The 27,928-nt window shown below is 38.5% G+C and overlaps 1 protein-coding gene and 1 long non-coding RNA gene across 3 annotated transcripts in view; one reads left to right on the forward strand and one right to left on the reverse strand.

Annotated features, from left to right (window-relative positions):
• The window catches only part of BCKDHB (branched chain keto acid dehydrogenase E1 subunit beta), a 232,594-nt gene that overhangs the window by 100,795 nt on the left and 103,871 nt on the right, over positions 1-27,928 (forward strand). The window lies entirely within an intron of this gene.
• LOC137769652 (uncharacterized) overlaps positions 13,732-27,928 on the reverse strand; it is a 109,434-nt gene continuing 95,237 nt past the window's right edge. Inside the window, exon 5 of the long non-coding RNA XR_011075029.1 lies at positions 13,732-14,965. This is a non-coding gene — a long non-coding RNA (uncharacterized lncRNA). The remainder of the gene's footprint in view (positions 14,966-27,928) is intronic.

Below are 27,928 nucleotides of genomic sequence, written 5' to 3' on the forward strand. Positions count from 1 at the left end.
ATGTGTAGAAGATCCATAGTACCACTGAAGATAAACATAAAGTGTATGTCTTATATTTTATGACTTTAATTCTTACTTAATTCTGTGTTTAAGTTTGTTTTCATCGTCATAGGGTTGGTTTAGACTACCGTAGATTTCATTTTTATTAAGACGGCTAACACGAGCAAGGTAATGTTAAGGTCTATACTCTGCACTGAATGGCTCTAAATTGGTTTTATGGGAAAGTTGGAGAATTTGCCCTTAGAGAATCCACAACGGTGCAGTACTACCAGTTATGTACATCTTTTTAGTTGATTTCTTGGACTTAATTGAGTAATTCAGTGATTGAATACTAGCTATTTTGCTTGAGGCTTTACATTTGTGAGGGAGAGGGGAGAATATGAGAATGAATGAGAATAAGACGTTACCAAGGGTGGGGTTGGGGTGGGGGGTGGGAAGGGGAGCTAGTACCTTCCATCACCACTAGAGGCCTCTCTTAAACCAAATTTCATGGTTAATATCAGCAGGTTTTCATAGTGGGGCCTGGCTCCATCATTATAAATTAAGCATATTTTATGTTATAGTTCTACATAGATAGTATGACGGTACTTTTATTCTAGAGCATATATTACAATGCAACCCAAGTAGTTTCTATAAAGTATATATTAGAACAACTATGATCTATTAGATTGAAAACAAATTAGGAATCTTTCTCTGCTCTTCACTTTCAGTCTCTAAATAAGCTTTTAGTGAAAACATGTAATCAAAGAATATGGCCAGATGAAAATTATATGTCTCCCCAGCAGTGCAAGGATATTTAGGTTTAAGATTATTACTGATTTAATTAACATGCGTTTAATCCCTGAGAGCGTTTATATTTTTCTGTTGGTAGACTATAAGGTTATTTTAAGTTATATGCTAAAAATTACATGTATTTCTTTTGCAAGTATAAGCAGCTTCTAATATCAAAAACCTACTAAAGAAATGATTCAAAAATCTTTTTTAGACTTAATATTATCTGTGGTAAAATTAAATGCTTTCCTTTAAGAGTAATAAAAATAATTCTCAGCTTTTAGTTTGGAATTGTTTTGGATGTAGGTTGATCTCACCGAGAAAGCAGGCAGGCAGGGCAAGGTCATCCGGTCTGATGAGAATGGTTGTTCTGTTCCAAAATAGGAAGGCTGACAATTTGGAACTTAGTTCCACCTTCTGAGTTCTTGTTCCTGTTGGATTTTCTTTGTTGTGACCACAACTAGTTAGTTGTTGTACTGAACAGAACAAGTTCTAGGTTGTTGGATGCTGTATTTGGGATGTGACTAATACATTTATCTCCCAGTGTGGTGGCCTTTGGCCCATTGCTCTGAGTTCTATGAGGGCAGGGAGTTTTGTGTATTTTGCTTATTGCTGTATCCCTAAGGGTCTTGAAGAGTGTCTAGTATATAAAAGTTCTGCAGTCAGTTTTTCTTGAATGATCATATTGAATTGCAAAAATGACATGTAATATGTAATAATAATTTGGTTATTCAGTGAAAGAAGTTAAAGGAGAAACTTGTAATTCCTGTAGGAAAGGATAAGTGGAGAGTATCACTCCTGCCACCTGGCAAATTTTTGGTATGACTTATGTTTTAGATACGTTTTGAAGAAGATTAAAATAAAAAATGAGGTCTGATCTAATTTTGTGTTATATAGTTTATATAACGAGGCTTAACATAGTGTCTGGTAATTGGTAAATAAAGGAAGTTAAAATGATGTGTTTTACCATGTCTCCTTTAGTATTCATGACAGTTCTTCTAATTAGGCATTAGGGTCATTATTTTACAGGTGAGGAAACTGAGGTTCACAAAAGGTAGAGGAACCTGCTGTAGCCAACACAGCTGATGAGGGGCGGAGCTGGGCTCCACCCACATCGCTGGACTCAAGGGCCTTTCCCTTTTCTTCTTTTCTTGTTTTTTTTTTTTTAACAGCATGCAGCTTCTCAAACAGAGTTTGAGCAGAATTTTATAAATATTTTTCAAGATGTGATGAAATAACTGTGATTTGTGACGTAACTTGAAAGTATAAAAGATACTGGCAATAGAAATGTATTTCTGGAGAGGGGCAGTACTTTTTCGTCCATGTTTATTTCATGTGGGCTTTCTGTCAGGACTCTGTATAATCTGATTTAATCCTTTCAGTTGTCCTATATGCTAAGAATTATCACTCCCATTTTAGAGATGAGAAAACTGAGTCTCAGAAAGATTAGAAACGTCCCTAAGCCTTTCTGCCAATAAGTGGCAGAACTACAGTTCAATCTCAGGTCTTAAATTCTTTTTTTTTTTTTTTTAATTGAAGTATAGTTGATTGACAATGCTGTGGCAATCTCTGCTGTACAGCAAAGTGACTCAGTTATACACATATATGCATTCTTTTTTATATTCTTTTCCATTATGGTTTATCACAAGATATTGAATATAGTTCCCTGTGCTATACATTAGGACCTTGTTGTTTATCCATTCTATACATAACAGTTTGCATCTACCAACCCCAAACTCCCAGTCCATCCCTCTCCCTCCCTCCTTCCCTTTGGCGACCACAAATCTGTTCTCTATGTCTGTGAGTCTGTTTCTGTTTTGTAGGTAGGTTCATTTGTGCCTTTCAGATTCCACAGATAGTGATATTATATGGTATTTGTCTCTTTCTGACTTACTTCACTTAGTATGATAATCTCTAGCTGCATCCCTGTTGCTGCAAATGGCATTATTTCGTTCTTTTTTATGGCTGAGTAGTATTCCATTATATGTATATATATGTACCACATCTTCTTTATCCATTCATCTGTCAATGGACATTTAGATTGTTTCCATGTTTTGGCTATTGTGAATAGTGCTGCTATGAACATAAGGGTGCGTGTATCTTTTTGAATTACAGTTTTGTCTGGGTATATTCCCAGGAGTAGGATTGCTGGATCCTATGGTAATTCTATTTTTAGTTTTCTGAGGAACCTCCATACTGTTCTCCATAGTGGCCGCACCAACTTACATTCCCACTAACAGTGTAGGAGGGTTCCCTTTACTCCACAAAACAGGGATTTTTTTTTTTTTTTTTTTTGGCCGTGCTGCGTGGTTTGTGGGATCTTAGTTCCCCGACGTGGGATTGAATCCACACCCTCGGCAGTGAAAGTGTGGAGTCCTAACCACTGGACTGCCAGGGAATTCCCAGAGGTCTTAAATTCTTGAACCCTGTTTTGTAGTAAAACAGTGCCTCCTGTTAGGGTAGTTATTTTACAGTTAACTAACTTCATGCTTTAAAAATTATCGTTTGAGTTTTGCTGATGAAATGCTTCTAAATTTGAGCTTTCAACATCTCTGTAATTTTCTTTTTTTTTTTTTTTAAAGAAATTCACGTTCTTTTATTTATTTATTTATGACTGTGTTGAGTCTTCGTTTCTGTGCGAGGGCTTTCTCTAGTTGCGGCAAGTGGGGACCACTCTTCATCGCAGTGCGCGGGCCTCTCACCATCGCGGCCTCTCTTGTTGCGGAGCACAGGCTCCAGACGCGCAGGCTCAGTAACTGTGGCTCACGGGCCCAGTTGCTCCGTGGCATGTGGGATCTTCCCAGACCAGGGCTCGAACCCGTGTCCCCTGCATTGGCAGGCAGATTCTCAACCACTGCGCCACCACGGAAGCCCTGTAATTTTCTTTTACATTGCCCACCTGTATAATGCTTTTAAAAATATAACATTCTTACATACCGTATAAACCTTGTAAATCATACTATCGTATTTTTTTCGCTTGGCATTGTTTTTTACCTTCTATATGGAACTGGAGAAAGAGCAAGATTAAACTACATAATTATATATTTCTATTTCTAATCCTTTTTGATGTGTCCCCTTATACAGGCATACCTCATGTTATTGTGCTTCCCACTATATGGTGTTTTTAAAAATTGAAGGTTTGTGGCAACCCTGCATCAACCAAGTCTCTTGGTGCCATTTTTCCAACAACATTTGCTCACTTTGCGTCTCTTTGTCACATTTTGGTAATTCTTGCAGTATTTCAAACTTTTTCATTGTTGTTATATTTGATACGGTGGTCTGTGACCAGTGATCTCTGATGTTATTATTGTGATTGTTTTGGGATACAAGGACCTGAGCCCATGTAGCTGGTGAACCTAATCCACAAATGTGTGTGTCCTGACTGATCCACTGAGCAGCTCTTCCTGTCTCTCACCCTCTCCTCAGGCCTCTCTATTCCCTGAGACACAGCAATATTGAAATTAGGCCAGTTAATAACCTTACAGTGACCTCTAAGTGTTCAAGTGAGAGGAAGGGTCGCACGTCTCTCACTTTAGAAATGCTAGAAATGATGTAGCTTAGTGAGGAGGGCACGTCCAAAGCTGAGACAGGAAAGCTAGCCCTCCTGTGCCAAACAGTTAGCCAAGTTGCGAATGCAGAGGAGTTCTTTTTAAAATTTTTTCCTTGGCTGTGCGCGGCTTGCTGGATCTTAGTTCCCCAACCAGGGATCAAACCCGGGCCCTCGGCAGTGAAAGCGCAGAGACCTAACCACTGGACCGCCAGGGAATTCCCGCAGAAGAGAAGTTCTTGAAGGAGATTAAAAGAGCTAGTCCAGTAAACACATGAGTGATAAGAAAGCAAAGCAGCCTTATTGCTGATATGGAGAAAGTTTCTGTGGTCTGGATAGAAGATCAAAGCAGCCACAACATTCCCTTAAGCCAAAGCCTATTCCAGAGCAAGACCCTAACTCTCTTCAATTCTGTGAAGGCTGAGAGAGGTGGGGAAGCTGCAGAGAGAAGTTTGAATCTAGCAGAGGCTGGTGTGTGAGGTTTTAAAAAAAGCTATTTCCATAACATCAAAGTGGAAGATAAAGCAGCAAGTGCTGGGCTTCCCTGGTGGCGCAGTGGTTGAGAGTCTGCCTGCCAATGCAGGGGACATGGGTTCGAGCCCTGGTCTGGGAGGATCCCACATGCCGCGGAGCCACCGGGCCCGTGAGCCACAACTACTGAGCCTGCGCGTCTGGAGCCTGTGCTCCGCAACAAGAGAGGCCGCGACGGTGAGAGGCCCGCGCACCGCGATGAAGAGTGGCCCCCGCTCGCCGCAACTGGAGAAAGCCCTCGCACAGAGACGAAGACCCAACACAGCCAAAAATAAATAAATAAATAAATTAAAAAAAAAAAAAAAAAGAGCAGCAAGTGCTAGTGTAGGAGCTACAGCAAATTATCCAGAAGATCTAGCTGAGAAAATTAATGAAGGTGGCTACACCAAATGACAGATTTTCAATGTAGACAAAGCAGCCTTCTGTTGTAAGAAGATGCTTCTACAGCTCTTATAGCTAGAGAGGAGAAGTCAACGCCTGGCTTCAAAGCTGCAAAGGACAGGCTGACTCTCTTGTTAGGGGCCAGTGCAGCTGGTGACTTGAAGTTGAAGGCAATGCTCATTTATCATTCTGAAAATCCCAGGGCCCTTAAGACTTACGCTAAATCTACTCTGCCTGTGCTCTGTAAATGGAACAATAAAGCCTGGATGACAGCACATCTGTTGACAACATGGTTTACTGAGTAATTTTAGCCCACGGTTCAGACATACTGCTCAAAAAAAAAAAGATTTTCTTCAAAATATTACTGGTCATTGACAATGCACCTGGTCACCCAAGAGCTCTGGTGGAGATGTACAAGGTTAATGATGTATTCACGGCTGCTAATATAACATCCATTCTGCAGCCCATGGACCAAGGCGTAATTCTGACTTTTAAGTCTTTAAGAAACACAGTTCATAAGGCTACAGCTGCCATAGATAGTGATTCCTCTTATGGATCTGGGCAAAGTCAATTGAAAGCCTTCTAGAAAGGTTTCACCATTCTAGATGCCATTAGGAGCATTTGTGATTCATGGGAAGAGGTCAGAATATTAACATTAACACGAGTTTGGAAGAAGTTGATTTCAACCCTCATGGATGACTTTGAGGGGTTCAAGACTTCGGTGGAGGAAGTAATTGCATATGTGGTGGACTTAGCAAGAGAACTAGAATTCAGAATGGAGCCTGAAGATGTGACTGAATTGCTGCAACTTGATGATGAAACTTAAATGGATGAGGAATTGCTCTTATGGCTGAGCAAAGAAAGTGGTTTCTTGAGACGGAATCTGCTCCTGGTGAGGATGCGGTGAAGATTGTTGAAATGACAACAAAAGATTTAGAATATGGGATAAACTTACTTGATAAAGCAGCAGCAGGGTTTGAGAAGGTTGACTCCAGTTTTGAAAGAAGTTCTCTGGGTAAAATGCTATCAAACAGTACTGCATGCTACAGAGAAATCATTTGTGAAAGGAAGAGTCGATTGAATTGGCCAACTTCATTGTCTTATTTTAAGAAACTGCCCCAACCACCCCAGCCTTCAGCAAACACCACCCTGATCAAGTCAGCAGCCATCAGCACTGAGGCAAGACCCTCCACCAGCAAAAAGATTATGACTTGATGAAGGCTCAGATGATGGTTAACCTTTTTTTAACAATAAAGTCTTTTTAAATTAAGGTCTGTACATTGGGTTTTTTTAAAATTTATTATTTTAATTTATTATTTTTGACTGCGTTGGGTCATCATTGCTGCACGCGGGCTTTCTCTAGTTGTGGTGAGCGGGGGCTACTCTTTGTGGCGGTGCATGGGCTTCTCATTGCGGTGGCTTCTCTTGTTGCGGAGCACGGGCTCTAGGCGTGCGGACTTCGGTAGTTGTGGCTCGCGGGCTCAGTAGTTGTGGCTCGCAGGCTCTAGAGTGCAGGCCCAGCAGTTGTGGCGCACAGGCTTAGTTGCTCCGTGGCATGTGGGATCTTCCCGGACCAGGGCTTGAACCCGTGTCCCCTGCATTGGCAGGTGGGTTCTTAACCACTGTGCCACCAGGGAAGCCCATGTACGTTGTGTTTTTACATTGTTTTTTTTAGGCATAATGCTATTGCACATTTAGACTACAATATAGTATAAGCATAACTTTTATATGCACTGGGAAACCAAACACTTTCTTGTGAATCACTTTATTGTGATACTCGCTTTATTGCAGTGGTCTGGAACCCAACCCACGATATCTCTGAGGTATGCCAGTACACTTAAATTATTTGAGTTCCACTCAAGATTTTCATTTCATTTAAACTATCTGCTTTTGCTTTTAGAAACAGCATGAAAAGAAAGAAATTCATCACCTCATTTCCTAGTGAACAAAGATCATAGGTACATTGTGTTCTGAGTTTAACATTTGAGGTGTAACGTAAAAAATAAAATCTACATTTGTTGATTTTCTGTTTTTCTCTTTGATGGCCGTTTAACTTACTTTCCCATTAAACTGGTACTTACACTTGATGAAATTGTAGTATTTATGCTATAATCTGTAAGATTTTCTTGCCTTTTCTAAACACTCCAGTTTTGCAGTATTTTGCTGTTAAAATTTAACTTAAAAATTATTGAAACTATGGTCTATAAAGGTTTTAAAAAATAAAATTAGGATGTATGCCACTTCCCTGTTTAATTTATCTACTCCAGAATGAAAGCTGCTATTATCAATCATGGGCAGTCAACCCTTCCAAACACCTATACTTCCTGTCATACACTTCTCTTGATTTTCCTTCCAGGAGCTTGGTTTTTCTCTCTACTTGTTTATACTTTCTTTTATCTCTTTATTAAGCTATATAGTTTCTTACATAGCTGTTCCACATTTTGCTTATTTTTTTATTTTATTTTTAAAATTTATTTATTTATTTATTTATTTATTTATTTAATTATTTTTTTATTGACCGTGCCACGCAGCATGTAGTATCTTAGTTCCCTGACTAGGGATCGAACCCACGCCCCCTGCTTTGGAAACGTGGAGTCTTAACCACTGGACTGCCAGGGAAGTCCCTTAAGTTTATTTTTTAGTATTTTATTTTTGTTGATATTGTGAATAGTATCATTGTTATTACAGTTTTCCCTTCTTTGCCCTCCCTTTTTTTTTGAGTGTGACAGTAGAAGAGATTAAGATAAAGTAATGCATTAACATGGTAACCAAACATACAGTACAACAGAGCCTGTAATGCAAAACAGTGTTTTCCGTCCCTGTCCCTAGGCCCACCCCCTAAACACAGCCACTTTATTTTTTTTATTATTGAAGTATAGTTGATTTACAATGGTTTGATTTCTACTGTACAGCAAAGTGATTCAGTTATACATATATATATACATTCTTTTTCTATATTCTTTTCCATTATGGTTTATCATAGGATACCGAATATAGTTCCCTGTGCTCTACAGTAGGACCTTGTTGTTTATCCATTCCATATACAATAGCTTACATCCGCTAACCCCAAACTCCCACTCCAACTCTCCCCCAATCCCCTCCCCCTTGGCAAGCACAAGTCTGTTCTCTATGTCTGTGAGTCTGTTTCTGTTTTGTAGATAGGTTCATTTGTGCCATATTTTAGATTCCACATATAAGTGATATCATATGGTATTTGTCTTTTTCTGTCTGGCTTATTTCACTTAGTATGATAATCTCAAGTTGCATCCATGTTGCTGTAAATGGCATTATTTCATTCTTCTTTGTGTAGTAATATTCCATTTATGTATATACCACATCTTCTTTATCCATTCATCTGATGGACATTCAGGTTGATTCCATGTTTTGGCTGTTGTGAGTAGTGCTGCTATGAACATAGGGGCGCATGTATCTTTTTGAATTAGAGTTTTGTCTGGATATATGCCCAGGAGTGGGATTGTAAACACAGCCACTTTTAACCATTTCTCTGTTTTGTTCTTCTGATGGCTACTTCCATATCTCTAAGTAATACATTGTACATTTCTACAGAAATACTCACTAAAAATAACAGGATTAATGGAAAAAATAGGTTGGGCAGACCACTTAAAACCTGTCACTTTGTAATTGGAGCAAAGAAGGGTTTGTAACTAGAGGCAGGAAAGATTGAACCTGCTGAGTTTCAGAGTTACGGGCAAAATGCATTAAAGTCGGGGAGAACCATGTGGTAAACACTTCTAAAACAGAGCAGATGGGCCAGCCTGAGCTAAGAGCCATTGTGTATGGAACTGTCTTTCTCTGAGGCTCTCAGCTCTGTGGTCATGCTTTGCCTTTTACTGTGTTTCTTAGTGGCATGAAACATTAATGTGCTGGGGCAAATTGCATGTGTGCCAGCGTGCCTAGGTTAGTTGCTGCTGCCTCTGGGCCCAAAACATGCTCCACACCTTGTGCCCGAAAATTGGACTCCCCTTGCCCAGTCCCTCATGTGGCTCACTGTTGAATTAGGCTTGGTTGACAGAGCCTAGGTCACATCTTTATCTTAGCTGTGATGGAGACTGGAAATTAGTTTCTAACATTCTACCTTGAGAAAGTGGGAGTAATAGTTAGGGAAACTGTCAAAAGTGGAGAGTATGTGCAAAAGTTTTGGGTTATCAGGTATAAGGTCCAACACACACATATGTGCATATGTATATTTGCACACAGGTATATCCATGAACTTACATCTTCATTCATCAATTTTAAACATTATTTCTTCCCCACTCTGACACATGAAGATTCAGTGTGCTTGCATTACCTCTAGCTTCACCTCATCATTTCTGCAGTTTTGAGTTATAGCATTTTATTTCTTCTACTATTTGCCTTTTGATTTTCAATTATTTCTTTAAATCTCTATTTTTGTGTTCTATTAACTCTTCTCATTATCTGTTGACCTTTTACTGTGTAAGAAGGTGACATTAATGTCCTCTTTCTCACCTCTCCACCTCTTTCTTCCCTTCCAGTTTCCACCTTCTATCAGCTATTTATTTTTATGTTGCCAAGACTGATAACATTAAATTCTGTTCTGTAGCTGCAATTAAATCTTCCAATCTTTGTCTATACGTTGATTCTAAAAGTTAAAAACCAGTAAATAATACTCTTGATATTATTATGGTAACATAAATATTTTTCACTGAGTTGACCAAGGGAATAAGATTCTGTTTTTTTACATCAGGCCAAGTGTTCTCTGCCCTTGGGCCCCTCAAAGGAGATGTTCTTGGCATCCAGATCAAATGGTTTGCCTTTTCTTAGAGTGCATAAATTATACAAAATCTTGCTACATTTTAGATGCTTCGTATTTGGGCCATTGCATTCTTTTAGATCATTTTGGATTTTTTAGAGTTTCGAATTACCTTTCCTTTTCTCCTTGAGAAGGCATAACCAGCCTATATCTTGCAGAGCAATACTGTGTCTTGGAATCTACTTTCCTTTCTGCTTCTCCAGGGAGTCCTCTGGTCTCCAGTTCTAGGCTTGACTGCCATTCTCTAAATCTGCTGCATGACAGTCTTTGGAGATGTTTATCCATTTCACTCTTACAGACATTGTTTTATGGGTCTTTCCTCTTCCGTGGTTTTCTCCCTCATTTTGCTGAGGGAAGTACATAATTAACTTCTTCAAGCAAAAAGTGTATGGACAAGGGAGACTTGTATTTATTTTGGACTCACACTTGATTGATACTTGACTGTGCAAATTGTGTGTGTAGAATTCTGTGTTCACAATAACTTTCACTTAGGACTTTGAAGAGGATGCTTCATTATATACTTGTATCATATTGGGGTAAAAAAGTTTCATGCCTGCTTGATTCTCATTCTTTTGTAAGTGATCTCTCTGTATGTTTGTTTTTCTGGAAACGTTTATTTTATTTTATTTTTTTTGTACTTTTATACTGAAATGCCATAGGTCTCTTTCTAAATGCATGTCTGTTTCGCTCATCTTGTTTTGCCTCTCATGACTTTCCTCCGGGGATTTATTACTTATTTAAAAATAATTATATCCTTTCTCTTTTGTATATTTGCTTTTCAAAAAACTCTTACCAGTTGGTGAGTAGACCTTCTCGATTGATTCTCTGTGTCTCTCGTCTTTTCTGTCCTAGTTTTTGTCCCATTATGTTCTTGCAGTATTTGGGACATTTCCTCTATTTACCTTTTAAGTCTTACTTTGCCTATTTTAATTTCAGCAATCAGAATTTTTTTTCTTATGCTCGGTTCTTTTTGAAGCATGCTGTTTGTGTTGTTTTATGCCATATCTTCTTCTCTTGTTCTGGGTATACTAATATAATATAAATTTCATTTATATATATTATAAAATAACAATCATTTTTTACAATTCTGTTCTATACATTATCTCTGTTTCTTCGGTAGTTTTGGTTTTTCTGGTGACATGTATTTTTTTCTCCCTGTCGATTGTTCTGGAGAGCAGACTGGTACAGTTTTCCCATAGGTCTCTCTCCTCAGCAGGTGTCTCTTCCATGGAGAGAGTGCACAAGGGTGAGACTTTGTTATTTAGGGTGAGTGAATGGGCAGGAGGGGTGCCTCTAGATGTACAGTAGAGCTAGGATTAACTCTTGGACATCAACCCCTCCATTAGAGGTCTGTCTTTGCAGGCAATTTGAATGGTTTTGTCAGAGACTGGCTTCTTTGCCGGGGTTGTCTCTGGGGTCAGGGTTGGAGAGATGTGTTTTATTGGGGATGTGGGGCAATTGGTACAGCTGCTTTATATAATTCCCCTGTTTTCATTCCCAGTTCTTACACCCACCTTCCAGACCTGCTCATGAGCCCATCTGGGGTCTCTGGGGACCTTAACTTCCTCTGCCCCTGTCCACCCCCTCTGCACCCCCATGGGTCTGGGCTTTAGCTTCCTCTGCCCTTAGTCTACATTCCATCCCACATCCACCAGAGACTTGTTTCAGTCTCTTTTGCCTAATTATCACTACCCCTCCCCCACTTTGTTGTTTTGGCTGTTAACAGGTTTTTTCCCCCTTTGTATTCATTTCCTGCCTCAGGAGAGAAGCAAGACAAAAGCGTACATTCAGTCAGTCATCTTGAGTTGGAAAGCTTCTCTATTATGTTTTTTTTTTCATTTTTTTAACAGAAACCCTGATGATTTGTGTGTCTTAGTCTATATATGATTTCACCAAAATCTTACTCATTTCAATAGTTTCTTAGTTGATTTTGTCTGATTTTCTTGGTTGGTAATCTTATCCTGCAAGTGAGACCAATTTTGTCTCCTCTTTTTTAATCTATATACTTATTTTTTTCTCATTTGGCCAGAACTGCTGAACAATGTGGAATGTCAGCCATGATGGCACACATTGAATGTGATGTTTCTAAAGCCTGATCTTGAATGGATTGAATTGTTAAGTAGACCATGAAGAGCATCTTCATTATATAGATTTCTGGCTTATTGAGAAGGTATCAGAAATCTCCCACACAGGTAGCATTTTTGAGTGAATGGATTTGGCATTTAATGGATTTGGCATTTACAGCCTGAGTACCTCTTATACTTCTTTTGCCAATAACCCCAATTGCAAAATTGGTGATGGGAAAGAAGGGAAAGTTAGCTTTCTAAAATACTGAATCCTTCCAATAGAGTTAAGCAAATGTTAGATGACAAAGGTGGTAAATCATCATTGGGCAGCAAAATGAATATTATTTCTTGACAGTAAATCAAGCAAAATAAGATTAACTAGCAGCTATAATGATCTTCTTCCCTAAAGCCAATAAAGACCTAGTGAAACAACCGTAACTGGAGAGATGCCGACATGTCATAAGTGTGGCCTCCCTGACTGACAGCTAAACAGCGGGTCATCGCAAGGACAAAAAGATCTGGTTTTTGGTTATCATGTAGAAGAAATTAACCGCTTGATTTATTTTTATTTTTTAAAGGTGCTTTAGGAATTGCCTTGTAGATATTAAAACCAATTCATGATGTGAAAATCCAGAGTATTGTATTTGGAAGTGCTAGGAGGAAGTTGTGGGGAAGCAGTTTTATGTCGAAGAGACTGTATCAGTTTTATCCATAAAGGGACTGTAAATCATTTGGAACTGTCAAAATGCGTGCCTCTTGTGGTTGTGAGACCCTCATTGATGGGAGAAACTTGATGATCATCTGGCAGAGACGTTAAGAGAAGAATTGGGGAGTGTTGTGTGAAATGAAGGGAAACCATCCTTTAGCATTTTGGAATATAAAAAATACTGGGTTGGCCAAAAAGTTCATCCAGGTTTTTCTGTAACAGTGGACAGAAAAAACGAACGAACTTTTTGGCCAGCCCAATATCTCAGTATTAAGTAATGCAATAAAATAATACAGATATTATAAGAAGTTCTCCATTTACCTTTTATGTTTTACACAGGATTTCCCTCATTTCTAGTAAAATGCCTTGTGTCCTTAGACTTTCCTTTTTTAAAAAAATGATTTCATGTTATTTTATTTTAATTAATTAATTAATTAATTTTGTTTTGGCCGCACCGTGTGGCATGTGGGATCTTAGTTCCCCAACCAGGGATCAAACCAGTGCCCCCTGCAGTGGAAGCGTGGAGTCCTAACCACTGGACCGCCAGGGGAGTCCCTCTTAGACTTTTCTTTTGCTAACTTTATCATCTTTTTATCATAATCGAGTGGTCAATTATTTCTCCAGTTCTGAGTGGAACTGAGACCCACTAACCAAGTTTTATAGTGATTTTTATTATAAATCTCTGGCAGTTGCCTTTTTAACTTTCCACAGCTGCTTTCTCCCCCCACCACCTCACTCCCCCTCACCCCCCAGGGTAACCCACTTCGACGTAGACTGGATCACCTACAGTATCTCTTTTTTTTAAAAATAATTTTATTTATCTATTAATTTATTTAATTTTTGGCTGCATTGGGTCTTCGCTGCTGCACGCGGGTTTTCTCTTGTTGCTGAGAGCAGGGGCTACTCTTTGTTGCAGTGTGCGGGCTGCTCATTGAGGTGGCTTCTCTTGTTGCGGAGCACGGGCTCTAGGCGCACGGGTTTCAGTAGTTGTGGCACACGGGCCTCAGTAGTTGTGGCTTGCGGGCTCTAGAGCGCAGAATCAGTAGTTGTGGCACACGGGCTTAGTTGCCCCGTGGCATGTGGGATCTTCCCGGACCAGGGCTCGAACCCGTGTCCCCTGCATTGGCAGGCAGATTCCTAACCACTGCACCACCAGGGAAGCCCACCTGCAGTATCTCCTGAACTGTTTGTTCCTTCCGTTCTCAGTGCCTTACTCAAGCCATGATGATTTCTCTCTAGGACATAGTGTCCTCTTGCTCCTTTAAAGCCCACGCTTTTGGCCAGGGTAATGTTTCTAAACTGAAAAACCACATGAATCCCCGCTCCTATAGTTCAGTTCTGTCAGTGGTTTTGGGTCGCCTTCAAGACAATGTAGTATGACATATGGGTCCTCCATTCTCGGTCCCTGGTGTGCTATCTCATATCATCTTCTGCTGTTTTCTGCACACACGTGTGATAGCCTAGCTCTACCAAATTGACTATAGTTCCCTGAAAACACCCTGCTCTTTGTTGCTGCAGCCCGATAGCACCTGTTGTTTCCTCTGCATCTCCTTCCCTAGATGGATCTGAGGTCTGATGAGCCTTTCAACACTCAGTTTACATGTTTTCTCCTGCAGGAAGCTTTTCTGGACCTGTTTTCTCATGGTCCTTTAAGTCTTTCCTTCCATCTCTGAGAGCAGGTTTCCCTTTGTGTTGTTTTTAATGTCCTCATCTCATTCCCATTAGACTCTGCCTTTTATCTATCTTTCACAGCTATTAGTATGAGTGGCATCATATAGCAGGTGTAAAATCAAAGTTCATCTCTTGTCCCATGATATATGAACTCTCCACTTATCCAGAGGTTAGGTTTCTAAGAATCTTTTTTCCATGATGTGGCTAAGTAGGTAGAAAAAGAATTCTAAGTAGCTTATGGTCGGTTGCCATAAAACCTATGCATAAAAGCACAGACACACTGATTTTGTGAGGTCCTTAATCATATCCCTTCAACTTTTACTTTACATAGGATTCTAACAAACTTGTTTACTTAGTGTCATAGCTCACATTAGATTAGAAGCAACATATTAGAAGATGTAGAAGCAACACATTCGAAGGTGGGGAAAAGTTATGTTGACAAAGGTAAGGACGTTGACAAGACTAAAGCCGACATACTCATAGCCTGAAAACAAGGCACTCTGTGGGAAAAGAAAAAAACAATTAAAAGTACATAGAATATTGAAAAAAAAAGTCAGAGTAGTTTGTAGTTACCTAATGTAGAAACAAGGTAGATGTTTACCTTGATTGCAATGTATTATATTTGATGTTCCAAATTCTACCTGCCATGATGAAGAGATTAATTTCTGCTCTCCACACTGTGTTTGAAATGCAATCTTATTGCTTAAAGGTATGAGTGGGGTGAACTCTCAGATACGTTGAATCTGCTACAATCACCTCCCTACAATGCTGGGTAAATGAGTTCTTGCTGAGTTTCCTTCTAAACACCGCAGGGTGACTGGTGCTTTGCTTCTAATCATTAATTTCCCTTTGGTTATAATCACATTGCTAGTAATGTTATGCAGTGATCTTCTGTTAGGGCATTTTTCTATTAATTTCTGATTTCTCATGTCACACGTGGAAAATAATAAAATGACCCCTTTCTCTTGGCTCTTCTTTGCTTTTTTTTTTTTTTTTTTTAGTTCTTTCAATCATGGAACTGCTTATGAATTTTTGACGGCAGAAACCTCAGTATGTTATTAATTTTGATACTATTTGTATTAATTTCCTCCAACATTTTCCAAACTTTGCTTTGACTGGATTGGTGGGGAGGAAAAAAGGGGGAGATTCAGTCTCCATGTTTGTAGATTGAGATATTGATGTGTGACAGGTACCATGTGTAGTAACAGTACTACAAGTCCCTGTGCTGGGGCTTGGGGCTATTAATCTCCTTGGCGTGACTCACTTGAGGCATGATTCTTCTGTCTCCTGGTGTGGTTAAACTCCTCCAGGGGAGGCTGGGCTGGTGGTGCCAAAGGGCGGAGACAGGTTGGCTAATCTGTTAAGTAGCCTCTTATCTGAGAGTCTAGTTTCTCATTAGTATTTCTGACCAAAAGGGTTGATGGTTGGAAATACGGATTTTTTTTTGTTTTTAATTAGTCTCTGTAGGGATGAGAGGCTTATTTTTGAAGACTGGAATTTTAAGGAAGCCTGACAACCCCAATATCCATGTGACTGAAACATTTTGGCAGCTGCAAAAGCTTTCACAAGTAGGAGTAAGAGCCAGACTTTCCACTGGGAGTGAGACTCACGCAGAACCTGTCCCTCCGCTCTGGGTTTACAGCGGTTCCCTTGGGACATTTTTTAAAAAATTTTATTGGAGTAGAGTTGATTTACAGTGTTGTAGTAGTTTCAGGTGTTCAGCAAAGTGATTCATTATACATATACATAGATTCATTCTTTTTCAGATTCTTTACCCATATAGGTTATTACAGAGTATTGAGTAGAGTTCCCTGTGCTGTACAGTAGGTCCTTGTTGGTTATCTATTCTATATATAGTGGTGTGTGTATGTTAATCCCTTGGGACTTTCATGCTCCTGCCTCCCTAACGATTCCAAAGACTCTCACGGGGCTCTCATCAGGTGCATTATAAAGGTCTTCACTACTCCATCCCATATTTATGCGTTTTAATCAAGTCAGCTGATATCTCCCACAGGCACAGAGCTGTCTATTGCTTCATCATCTCTACGAGAAAGGTATTTTCCTCCTCTCTTATATATACCACCATAAAATTATCTTCTGCATTACCACAGTTTTACAACTTGAGAGGTAGAGAGATTGGTTGTTTTGCCTAAGATGCTGGAGGAAAATAGAGAAGTAGCCAAAAGTGAAAAGCCTGGCTCCCTGTGCAAACTAACACCCTGATGACGGTCCTCAAGCTCCTTCTAGACTCTTCCCGTAAAAATGAGGCGACCAGTTTTCTTGTCCCGCAGCTCTATTTGTTAGAAAGACTTCAGCTGAAATGTGCTTTTCTCTAACTTCCACCTATTGACTTTTTTTTTTTTTAACATCTTTATTGGAGTATAATTGCTTTACAATGGTGTGTTAGTTTCTGCTTTATAACAAAGTGAATCCACTATACATATACATATATCCCCATATCTCTTCCCTCTTGCGTCTCCCTCCCACCCCTCTAGGTGGTCACAAAGCACCGAGCTGATCTCCCTGTGCTATGCGGCTGCTTCCCACTAGCTATCGGTTTTACATTTGGTAGTGTATATATGTCCATGCCACTCTCTCACTTCGTCCCAACTTACCCTTCCCCCTCCCCATGTCCTCAAGTCCATTCTCTATGTCTGCGTCTTTATTCCTGTCCTGCCCCTAGGTTCTTCAGAACCTTTTTTTTTTTTTTAGATTCCATACATATGTGTTAGCATACGGGAATTGTTTTTCTCTCTTTCTGACCTACTTCACTCTGTATGACCGACTCTAGGTTCATCCTCCTCACTACAAATAACTCAGTTTCGTTTCTTTTTATGGCTGAGTCATATTCCATTGTATCACCTATTGACTCTTATTCATCTCTCTCATAAGACCATGCGTGTACCTACTTCTACACGACTTGTCTTTGAATATTTGGGCAACTTCCAAGCCTCCTCATAGTCTTCTCATCTCTAGACTAAATATTCTGTCCATTCCATTCCACCGTTATTTACATCTTTTGGTTTCCAGATTCCTCACAGTACTGACTGCTATTCTCTGGACATACTCTCAATGTCCTATGACCCTTTTAACTTTAGGTGGCTTACAGATGATACTTGAGATATTGTCTGTCTAGCTGAATGCCTAGAAGGACTTATTTTCTCCTGAGACCTGACCTCTGTCATAACCTAGAGGGAGACTTATGATTTTTATGTTTCTGTTTTGGAATACCTGAAAAGAAGTGAGTTCCATGTCATTGGATATGTTAAGCAGATACATGTGATGTCAGGGAAGTTATAGATAAGAACAAAGAGAAAGCACGTTGGGAGTGTAGTGTCTTTACAAAAATAATTTAAAATGTCTATTTTAAAAAACACCTTTATGAAACACCAACTCTAAAATATAGGGCATATTAGGAGATGGTTTGGGAGTTGCTAGTCTACCATCTTCCCAGGTTGCAGCCTTCCTGAATAAAGCACTTTTCTTTTTCCACCAAAAAAAAAAAAAAATAGGGCATATTAGAGTGCATAATATTGAGAATAATACTTGGAAATATTCTTCTCTTAGAAGTGATAATATGATATCACTTAGATGCTTTTGTTCTTTGAGCAATCACCGAATCAACTTGGAGGGATATTTGCATCTGTGGAAGACTGCATCTTTTGTCAAAAACCTTTAGTTCACAAAAATTTCATTGATATTTTCCCTGCATGTCAACATATAGCGCTTTAGTTTTGTCCACATTTGCCCACATTGTTTTACTTAGTTCTTTATAGAGTCAGCATCTAGGGCAATACAAATAGGTTGTTACGATCTTTCAAAAAACCCTTAATCAGCATTATTATTAGCATTGTTTTGTTTATTACCAACTATTCACCCATTTCTTTTACGAGGATAATGTTAACTGTGGTTTGTTAGATGATCCGAACCATTTATCAGTGACATTTTTGTAAATGGAATATTGTTTACTCTTAATTCGGAAGTCAAATTATTGAAATATGCATTGACCTTACTATAAATTTGTGACTGTGTAGCTGATAGATTTTGCCAAATTATGGCAATGAGAGTTTTTGTGGTGTCTCTTTTGACATAAGTAATTCTTTAGTGACTATGTTAACAACATTACCCTGTAGTGTATAGGGTCTTATCTTTGTTCCATGTAATTTTTTAAATGTGTGGCTGTTGTGAGATATTTAGTCCAATAATGTTGCATATAAGGACACTCAGTGAGAGGGCTCTTGGGTTACAAGGAGAGGATGTTGAAAACCCAAAATCTCTCAGGCAAACTGTGGTCTATAACAGTTCCACCCTCAGGAAAGGGAGGCTCCTTGAAACTTCCATGACTACTAATCTTGAGAGAGAGCTTATAAGGTCTGGTTGGACTGAATCCTCTAGCCATCTTATCAAGCCAGAGCTATGAAAGTAGGGTTAATTTGCATCCCTTTTGGGCCCATTAATCAAAATGAAGATGGTAGGAGTACATGGATGGCATATTGGGTCCTTTGGCAAGTAAGTGTAGGGTGTGTGTCATGAATATTTCCCATTTCTTGATTTTCCCAACAGTCTCCTCAAAGTCGCTCCCCAGAAATGTACAGTAAGAAGTTGAATTTGCTTGGATCGCTTAACTTGTTTTGGAGAATGGGTGAGAAGGGGCTTCCAGCTAGATCTATCAGTATTTTTCTACAGCAGACACCTGCTTTAGCCTTTTGTGAGGATAATCTGATACCCTTCTCCTTTTCTTTTCTTTTCTTTTTTTTTTTTTTTTGCTACCGCGAAGTATCCTATCTTGGTTTCTGTAGGTCCCCCAAGCTGTAAGGCTGGCTGCACTGTCTGGGTAGTTCACAGAGCTTTGGGCTCTTCTCATGGAAGAAGGAACTCAGGCCCTGGTTGCTGATGACCTTGGGCAAATGAGTCAACCTCTGCTCTATTTTCTCTCCTAATTTATAAAATTAAGACTTTCTTTTTCTCCTACTCTTAAAAAAAATGTTTACAATAACTAAATAAAAGATAAGTTTCTTGAGTGAGTTAACATCTATCTGGATACTTTAGCTATATATAGATAGGGTGACTTTTCAGATTACTAGAATAAATTAAACAAAATGCCCCAAATGGGTTCAATGTGTATTCCAGATTGTCTATGTTAAATAAAAAGTGTGAGTCTGGTCTAATTTGTAGAAACCATTTCAGTCTCTTTCGAGGAAAAGCAATGTAGTTATTTATGTTGTCCGTGTAAATTATATTAGAACATTAAAGAACTTCAGGGGACACTGAAGGATTGTTTAGTCACTTAAAGCCTTAAAGTTCCTTCAGGGAGTCTAGTTGATTCATGTGGACCCTCCAAAATCATCTAGTTAACCAAATTTTAAAATTGCACCAAGATTATTGCATCTCTTTAGGGCTCTCACTTTTTAATTTAATTTTGATCTGTTTTAAAAAAAAAATGACTTATGCTTAGCCTGGAAAAGGATAAACTTAATTCCAGTTTTTGTATCCCAGAAGTCTATTTTGCCTTTATGGTCCTATTAGCTCATTAACACTCCATTTCTTATAATTGGGTGCCCTGTGGACCTATAGACTTCAGTAACCTAAGCTGCAATCTGCAGTTTAACAATGCAATCTGCTCTGAGGTTTACGATCATAAAGCTCCTTAATGAGACTCCTCTGTTTGTGGATCTAAAACTGTTGTACTTGAGGTAACAGTGAGACTAAAGTCTGATGTGAGAAGGTTTTGAAAGTTATAAAGCACTCTACAAGCGGTAGAACTGTCAACTAATGAGAGTCAGTCTGTGACTCACTGTAGTTCCCTGGCTTTTTCTTTCCCGTGAACCATAGAAAGAGCCCACTGTAGGGGGTTGGAAATATTCTTTCTTAGGGTTGTGGCATGACAGAGTGGTTGCTTTTTCCAACCACCATATGTGGTGATTAGGCTGTTCGGAATGACATGGGGGTACTCTCTGAACAAACAGCAAAAGCCTTCCAAATAACTCATAATAAAGGAAGTATGTAAGACGTTTTCCCCAGCCAGATGTAATCTTCAATAGGAGAGGAATGAATTTAAAGTGACTTTCTACAGGAAAATTTGGGATAAATAGCTAGAAACGGAAAAATGGCCAAAAGACCCTATTCATAACAAAAACAAACTATAGTATGAATACATTTTACAAAAGAGCTGGTGAACGTATGTAGAAAATAATAATAAAATCTTAGGAAAGGTCTTAAAACAAGACTTGAACATACTGTGTTCTTGGATGGCAAATTAATAAACACCATTTAATACAACCCCAATTCCAATCCTAATGGAATTTTTTAGTTTTTTTTAAAAATGGCCTAAAAATATATGAAACTTTATATAGAAGAATAAATGCCCCAAAATAGCTAAGAAAGAAGAGTGAAGGGGATTTTCTATTAGCTGAAATTGAAACTAACTGCAAAGCCATGTGAACAATCTATGGCTAGTAATTAACAGATAGGTCAGGGGTTAGCAAACTTTTTCTGTAAAGGGCCAGATAGCAAATATTTTTAACTTTGTGGGCCATGTGGTCTCTTGCCTAACTCAACTCTGCCTTTATAGCATGAAAGCAGTTATATGGGTGTGACTGGATGTAGTTTTCAAACTGCGGTTTGCCAATTCGTGATATAGATCTTACAACAAAACAGTGCTTACAAGCAGATAGCAAAATATGTGACAAAGGTGATATTACAAGTCATTTGGAAAAGAGAGTTTGTTTAGTAAGTGGTGCTGACAAAGTTTATATTAATCTGAAAAAACTAAAATTAAATTCCTAAAATGTAAAAATAAATTCTTGGTATATAAAGATTTAAATATAAAAACTAAACAATAAAAGAATATAAGAAAATGTAAGAGAATATTGTATAATCTGGGACTGGAGGTTGTATTTTTAAACAAGTCAGCAAATAGAGAAGCTGTAAAGAAAGGAGAGAAGCATTTGACTACGTATAAATGAAATTTTGTTTGTGGCAAAGTTACAAAATTTGATGACTTATAAACAAAATATGATAACATATCTATAAACAAAGAAATAAAATGGCAGCCTATGAAAAATATTTGCAACATATGTGAAGAAAAGGGCTAATGTCCATAACGTGCAAAGTGCCTCTACAATTAACTCAGTAAAAAAAAAAAAAAAAAAAGTGCAAAGGGGGCAGTTCTTGAAAAGAAAACTAGTGGCCAGTGGCTATAGGAAAAGATGCTCAGAGTCACTAGAAGCTGTAAAATGGGATAATTATAGTACCTGCCTTATAGTATTGTTGGAAGGATTCAATCAAATAATACAAATAAGGTATTAAAGTGCTTGGCACATAGGATGTGCTCCACAAATGTTAGTGTGTTACCCTGTAGAAATAAAAGCACAAGTAGGCAAGGATTGCTGATAAAGGATAGTTAACGCTGTTTTGTTTGTAGTTGGGAATAGCTGGAAACAAACTAACGGAAATTAACTGAAGTACGGTTAATTTACAATATTGTGTTAGCTTCAGGTGTACCGCAAAGTGATTCAGATTTCAGATTCTGTTCCATTATAGATTTTTACAATAAATTATGTATCAGTACTATGGAATTTTATGAAGTTATTTAAAATAGCTATTTTAAGTGATATCCATATAGGTTTAGAAAGTGTTTTATGATGTATTGTTTAGGAGAAATGCAGGCTTTGGAGAAATAGAGAAAGTATGACTTCAGTTTTGTAAAATTGTAGGGCAAAAATCCTTTGACGTGTTTTTATATGATGCTGAAACATTCCACATTTAAGAATCACTATTTTGATGCAGAATATTCTAAAAACAGCCTATACAGTACACTGCCTTCTTCCAGTACACTTTTCAATATCTGGTCTCTCATTTGACCTCCTCCTCTTTCTTGATATTCTGAATGGGCGTCAGGTTTTATTCAGAGGCCTCTAAAAGAGGTTATACCTTGTATTTACTGAAATTCTAAACTCCAGTGAGTCAACAGTTGTATAGAGCACATGGCGTCAGTCACCACCACCTTGCGCCTTTTTTATTATTCCACGAAGAAACCAAGAAAATAGTTTAAAAAGAGCATTGTGGCTATTTAGTTGGATATTGGTAGTTGGGAACCTAACTTTTTGTTGGCTGTGATCAGCGATGGAATCGTGTGCTTCAGCTGGAGGGGCAGGAGTTTATATCTGTACGTAAATTCAGCGCTCCGGGGAAGGTTTTGAGTAGGTTAGTAGCTTGATAATAAATGATATCTTCAAATTGTATTGTTCTTTAGTTTTCAGAACAGATTTTGGCAACAGCAGTAACAATAGCTAATACTTCCAGTGTTGGGCATTGGCTGAGCACATTACACTCGCTCCTCTTTTAATCCTTCCAACCTTAAAGGGATAGATGCTGTTATCATTTCCTTTTTTAAGACAATGTATTTATTCATTTATTTATTGAAGTATAGTTGATTTACAATATTGTATTAGTTTCAGGTGTACAGCACAGTGATTCATTTATGTATATATGTATATGTTTTATATGTGTATATATATTTTTTTTCCTCATTTCCTTTTTACTTTTGAGGAACAGATGCTTAGATGAGTTGAGTAACTGACCTTTGGTTAATTGTTGAAAATACAAAAGCTATGTCTTCTACCAAGTACAAGAGATTATTTTTGAATTAGTGTCTGAGCTGAGATTTGATACCAAAGCCTGTGTATGTTGTTGATCTTCAAGGTCTGTTTTCTTCTCATTTGATTGCCACATTAATTCTGCCCAAAGGCCAACGGCAGTTAGTAGATTCTGTGGAAATAATTATATGGCATAAAAAAGTTGGGTCCTGTCAATTCTCCTTTTAGTTCCTTGTAGAGTAGGGGATAGGATAACTTAGGGTCACATCCTGCTTCTTGAAAAGTCTTATCATGTTACCTTTGAGCTTAATATAGCATCAGATGGCAACAGAACAACAGTCAGTCTGATTCCTCTAAGGCACAGAGAAACAGTGCTGGAAATTGATGCTTCTGCGAGCCCTGGCATTGGGAACCACTGCTTAGTCATGCCATGCTGACGGGAATGACTGTTTAGCTCTGGAACCTGAGCGTCAGCGGCCAATTGCCAGTAAGATGAGGCAGCTGCCGTCAGCCAGGCAACTGATCATGTGGATGGGTTGGTTTTGTACCCCTTCAGGTTTAGATGTGAGATATAAAACTAATTTATTAATACTAGTTTATTCAAAATATGGTTCAAAAACACTTGTTCTTCTCCAGCCATTTAGATGTTCTGGTATTTTTAAATAAAATATAAGGCCATGCATTAATTGTTGTCTCATACTTTTATTGTTGTCTTCTTGTGTTCCCCAAGTACTTTATCCATACAACTAATGCATTATCCATATTATGGTAATTTGTTTACATGCATATTCCCAGCCTTGCCAAGGACTGTTTGAAAAAGGGCTGTGTTATACAGTTTTGTGCTCTAACAGGTGACAGACTTTTAGGTGATCAGTTAGTGTTGAACTGATTTGAATGGTAAAGTCAATGTCAGTGTTTTGTCTTCGTTGTTCAGAATGTACATACGCATTTGCTTAAATTTAACCCAAACTACAGGTGTCAGTTTAGCTGGAAAAATGAAAATTTTATCTATGAATATAAATGTAATTTTAGGTCTTATGGTCATATATTTCCATATATAACCCCAGGCTCTCTGTTATTTATATGGAAAAAAGGTTAAAGCCCTCACTCTATGGCTGTTTCAAGCATTTTACGTATAGTAACTCATTTATTTCTTACCACCTCAGCATGAGGTAGCTGCAGTGAAATTACTGAGGTATGGAGAAGTCAGATGACTTACCCCAAGCCACATACCAACAAGGCTTGAGCTCGGATTTGAACCTGGGCAGTACAGCTCCAGAGTCTGTGCTCTTAACCAATGCTCTATGCTGCCTCATTGATTTGTATATGGTGCATGTGTGTATGTGAGTCTATATCCAGAAAGAGAAAGAGATTGAAAGAGATGTTCTTTGTGTGATATTTTGTAATGGAATGCATTATCACTTTTTGGAAAATATATAATATTTTGCAGAAAAAACTCTGTTTTCCTAAGGTCAACTTTTTTTTTTAAATTTTATTTATTTATGGCTGTGTTGGGTCTTCGTTTCTGTGCGAGGGCTTTCTCCAGTTGTGGCAAGCGGGGGCCACTCTTCATCGCGGTGCGCTGGCCTCTCACCGTCGCGGCCTCTCTTGTCGTGGAGCACAGGCTCCAGACGCGCAGGCTCAGCAGTTGTGGCTCACGGGCCCAGTTGCTCCGCGGCATGTGAGATCTTCCCAGACCAGGGCTCGAACCCGTGTCCCCTGCATTGGCGGGCGGATTCTCAACCACTGCGCCACCAGGGAAGCCCCCTGAGGTCAACTTTTAACAGGGAGTAAAATAATTTTTTTTCATATAGATTTTCTTTAAGAGGAATTTAGATGACTTGGAATGAGTTTGGAAGGAAACCAACAGAAGAGTAAGGAAATTCAAGCCACGTTATCATAGGAAACGTTGTCGAGATTTCATCTTAAGACTGTTTTATAAAGGAATTAAAAGTGTCTTTCAAATATGTAAAGGTAGCAGTTGGTGGAGAGTTTACCTCAGTTCTTTATAGTTTGGGCAGATAAATTTAGGACCACTTGGTAGATGCTTTAGAGAAACAGCTTTTTGCTCAGTATAAGGTGGAAACTTCTGCATGGATGGGCTGACTTAGAAAATAATGAGCTTTGTCTTACCAGAATGATCAAAAATAGGACGGAAACAGGGACTCCACTGAGAATAATCAAGCATTTGGCTGATTGAATAATTGAACTTGGTGACCAGATATGAAGTTCCTTCTAAACCTGAAATTCAGTGATTCTAACAACCTAGACAGAAGGGATTCTGCTTTATTACTTTACTCTTATTGCACACCTCACCACCTAGGAAAGTTCTATGTAAGTGATTGCTAGTGGAACTCATGCTCGTTCAATCCAGTGGTTGAGAAAAATTTTGGTGAACTGTTAGGGAAAAAAATCTAACTGCTGTGTGTTTAAGAGAAATAAGAGGAGAGGAATTGAAAACTGCTAATGCAGAAAATTGTCAAGGAGTTTTTTGGCAGAAGGGGAAGCAAAGGAGGATGGTATAGGATGGTGGAAGTAGGCTCAAGAGAATGTTGTTATTTTCTTTATTTTAAAGAGGTGGGATAAATAAGAACATGATGGGAATGGTCCAGTAAGAGCACAATTTTGACTTATTTGCTTATATATATGCCTACATTTTTTCTAATTTATTCTAACTGCTAGAATCCTATTGTATGAGTATCTTAACATTGATTTATCTGTTCTCTCCTTAATGGAGATTTAAGTTGTTTTCTGGTTTTCTCTATTATATTATATAATGCTTTAGGGAATATTTTTTTGTTTTCTTGTGTGTGTATGCAATATTTCTCTCTTGTAAATACCTGAAAATGAAACTTCTAGGTCATACTTTATCTGTATTTTCAACTTTAGTAGTTGTCAAAGTGTTCTACAGTGTGGTTGTACCATTTACATGCTCACCAGCAGTATATGAGATGTTTTGTTGTGATAAATCCAGTTGTGTGAAAATGGTAACCTGCTGGGCTCAGTTCTGCATTTCTGTAACTACTATGAGGTTGAATGTCTTTTTTAAAGTGTATTGGCCATTCTGGTTCCTCAATATAAATTCTCTCCTATTTTTCTACTGGGGAAAAATTTTTCTTAATGATTTGTGGAGTTCTTTATATTTTCTACATGTGATGATATATATCTATATCTGTATCCATATCTCTATCTATGTATCTGTCTATCTACCTATCAATCTATCTATTCCTATGTACTTTTTTTCAGTCTGTGGCTTGCATTTTTGCTCTTTTAATGGTATCTTCTGATATACAGAAGTTTTATGCTTTGTTGTAGTCACATTTATTATCTTTCCATTTATAGTTTGAGCTTCTTCTATCTCACTTAAATCCTTCCTCATCCCAAGATTATAAAAATATTCTTTTATATTTCTTTGAATAGTTGTAAAGTTTTACCTTTCAAACTTAGGTCTTCAATCACTTTTAATCACACTTGATGTTTTTAGTGTGGTTTAAGGTAGGAATCCTGTTTTGTTTTGGACGCCCCCTATTTATTGACTAGTCTGTCCTTTTCCATGATACGTGATGCAGCTTCTGCCAGTAACTAATTGTCATGTATGCATGGGTTTGTTTGTGGGCTCTCTGGTGTGTTTCTTTGCTTCTTTTTAGAGCCTTCCACCAACACGTCACTGTCTTAACAATATAGCTTTATAATAAATCTAGATATCTGGTAGAGCAAGTTTCTCCAACCTGCTCTTCTTACTTTTTCTTGGCTAGTTTTGGTCCTTGTGTTTTTTATAGAAATTTGAAGATTAATTTGTCAAGCTCCCCCCCACCCCCCCACATACAACCTGTTGGAATTTTGATGGGAATTGCATTTAATTTATAGATAATTCGGGGAATATGACATGTTGATAATATTGATTCTTCCTTTCTATAAATATGTTTTATTTCTCCATTTATTCAAGCCTTTTAATCTTTTGTATATTTCCCCACACACTTCTTGCTCATGTTTGGTTAGATTTATTTCTAGATACCTTAGAGATTTAATTGTTGTGATGAATATGATCTATTTTTCCTATTACATTCTCTTTTCCTACTACTGGTCCAGAGGAACATTATGTATCATTGAATCCTGAGTTATATGGGAGTTGACTGGATTAGTTATGGAAAGGGCGATTTGGAGGAGGCAGTGGCTCCTAGAATGGAGAGACCATACTGAGGTATGAACCACATAACATCAGTGAGAATGGAGAAGAGGGTTCCATAGCTGTCCGAGGCAGGCAAGCTGGGTGACTGGGGAAAGTGAAGGAATAGAGACTGGGGGACATGATAATAAGCGAATGCTGAATGAGATTGGGTGCATAAGAGGAAGTGTTGAAGAGGGATAGTTGAAAGTTCATTTGAGGACTGCATTTCAGTCACGCCCCTTTGATTGTAAAGACTAGAATTCATGAGTGTTAGTTTAGGAACAGTACGGACAGCACTGTGTGAATGAAAGGGGTGCCTGGAATGAGTCCAGCCGCAGGAACTGGCAATCCAGCTGGGTCTTAGGTCTCTTTGTCAGGTGGGTTTTGATTCCTACTGATGTTCATTTGATTCTCCACTTTCCATGTACCAGCTTCTTCATCATCCTGGCTTCTTCAGCTCCGATTCAACCTTTCAATGCCAGCGCCCACTACCAACTGGCAATTTTCCTACACATCTTATTTTAAATTCCAAACTGTGAGGTTGGCCCAATCATCTTTGTAACCTGCCTCCCAGGTTGCTGGCTAGCCCACAGATTGGCTGTTTTTCCTTTTTGTTTGTTTGGTTTTTTTTTGGTCTGGTGCTCACCGTTGGTTTTGTCCTTTGTAGGATGACTGCACATCCCAATTTGCCCAGCATA

This window comes from Eschrichtius robustus, chromosome 9 (genome assembly GCF_028021215.1).
Source record: "Eschrichtius robustus isolate mEscRob2 chromosome 9, mEscRob2.pri, whole genome shotgun sequence".
NCBI lineage: Eukaryota > Metazoa > Chordata > Mammalia > Artiodactyla > Eschrichtiidae > Eschrichtius > Eschrichtius robustus.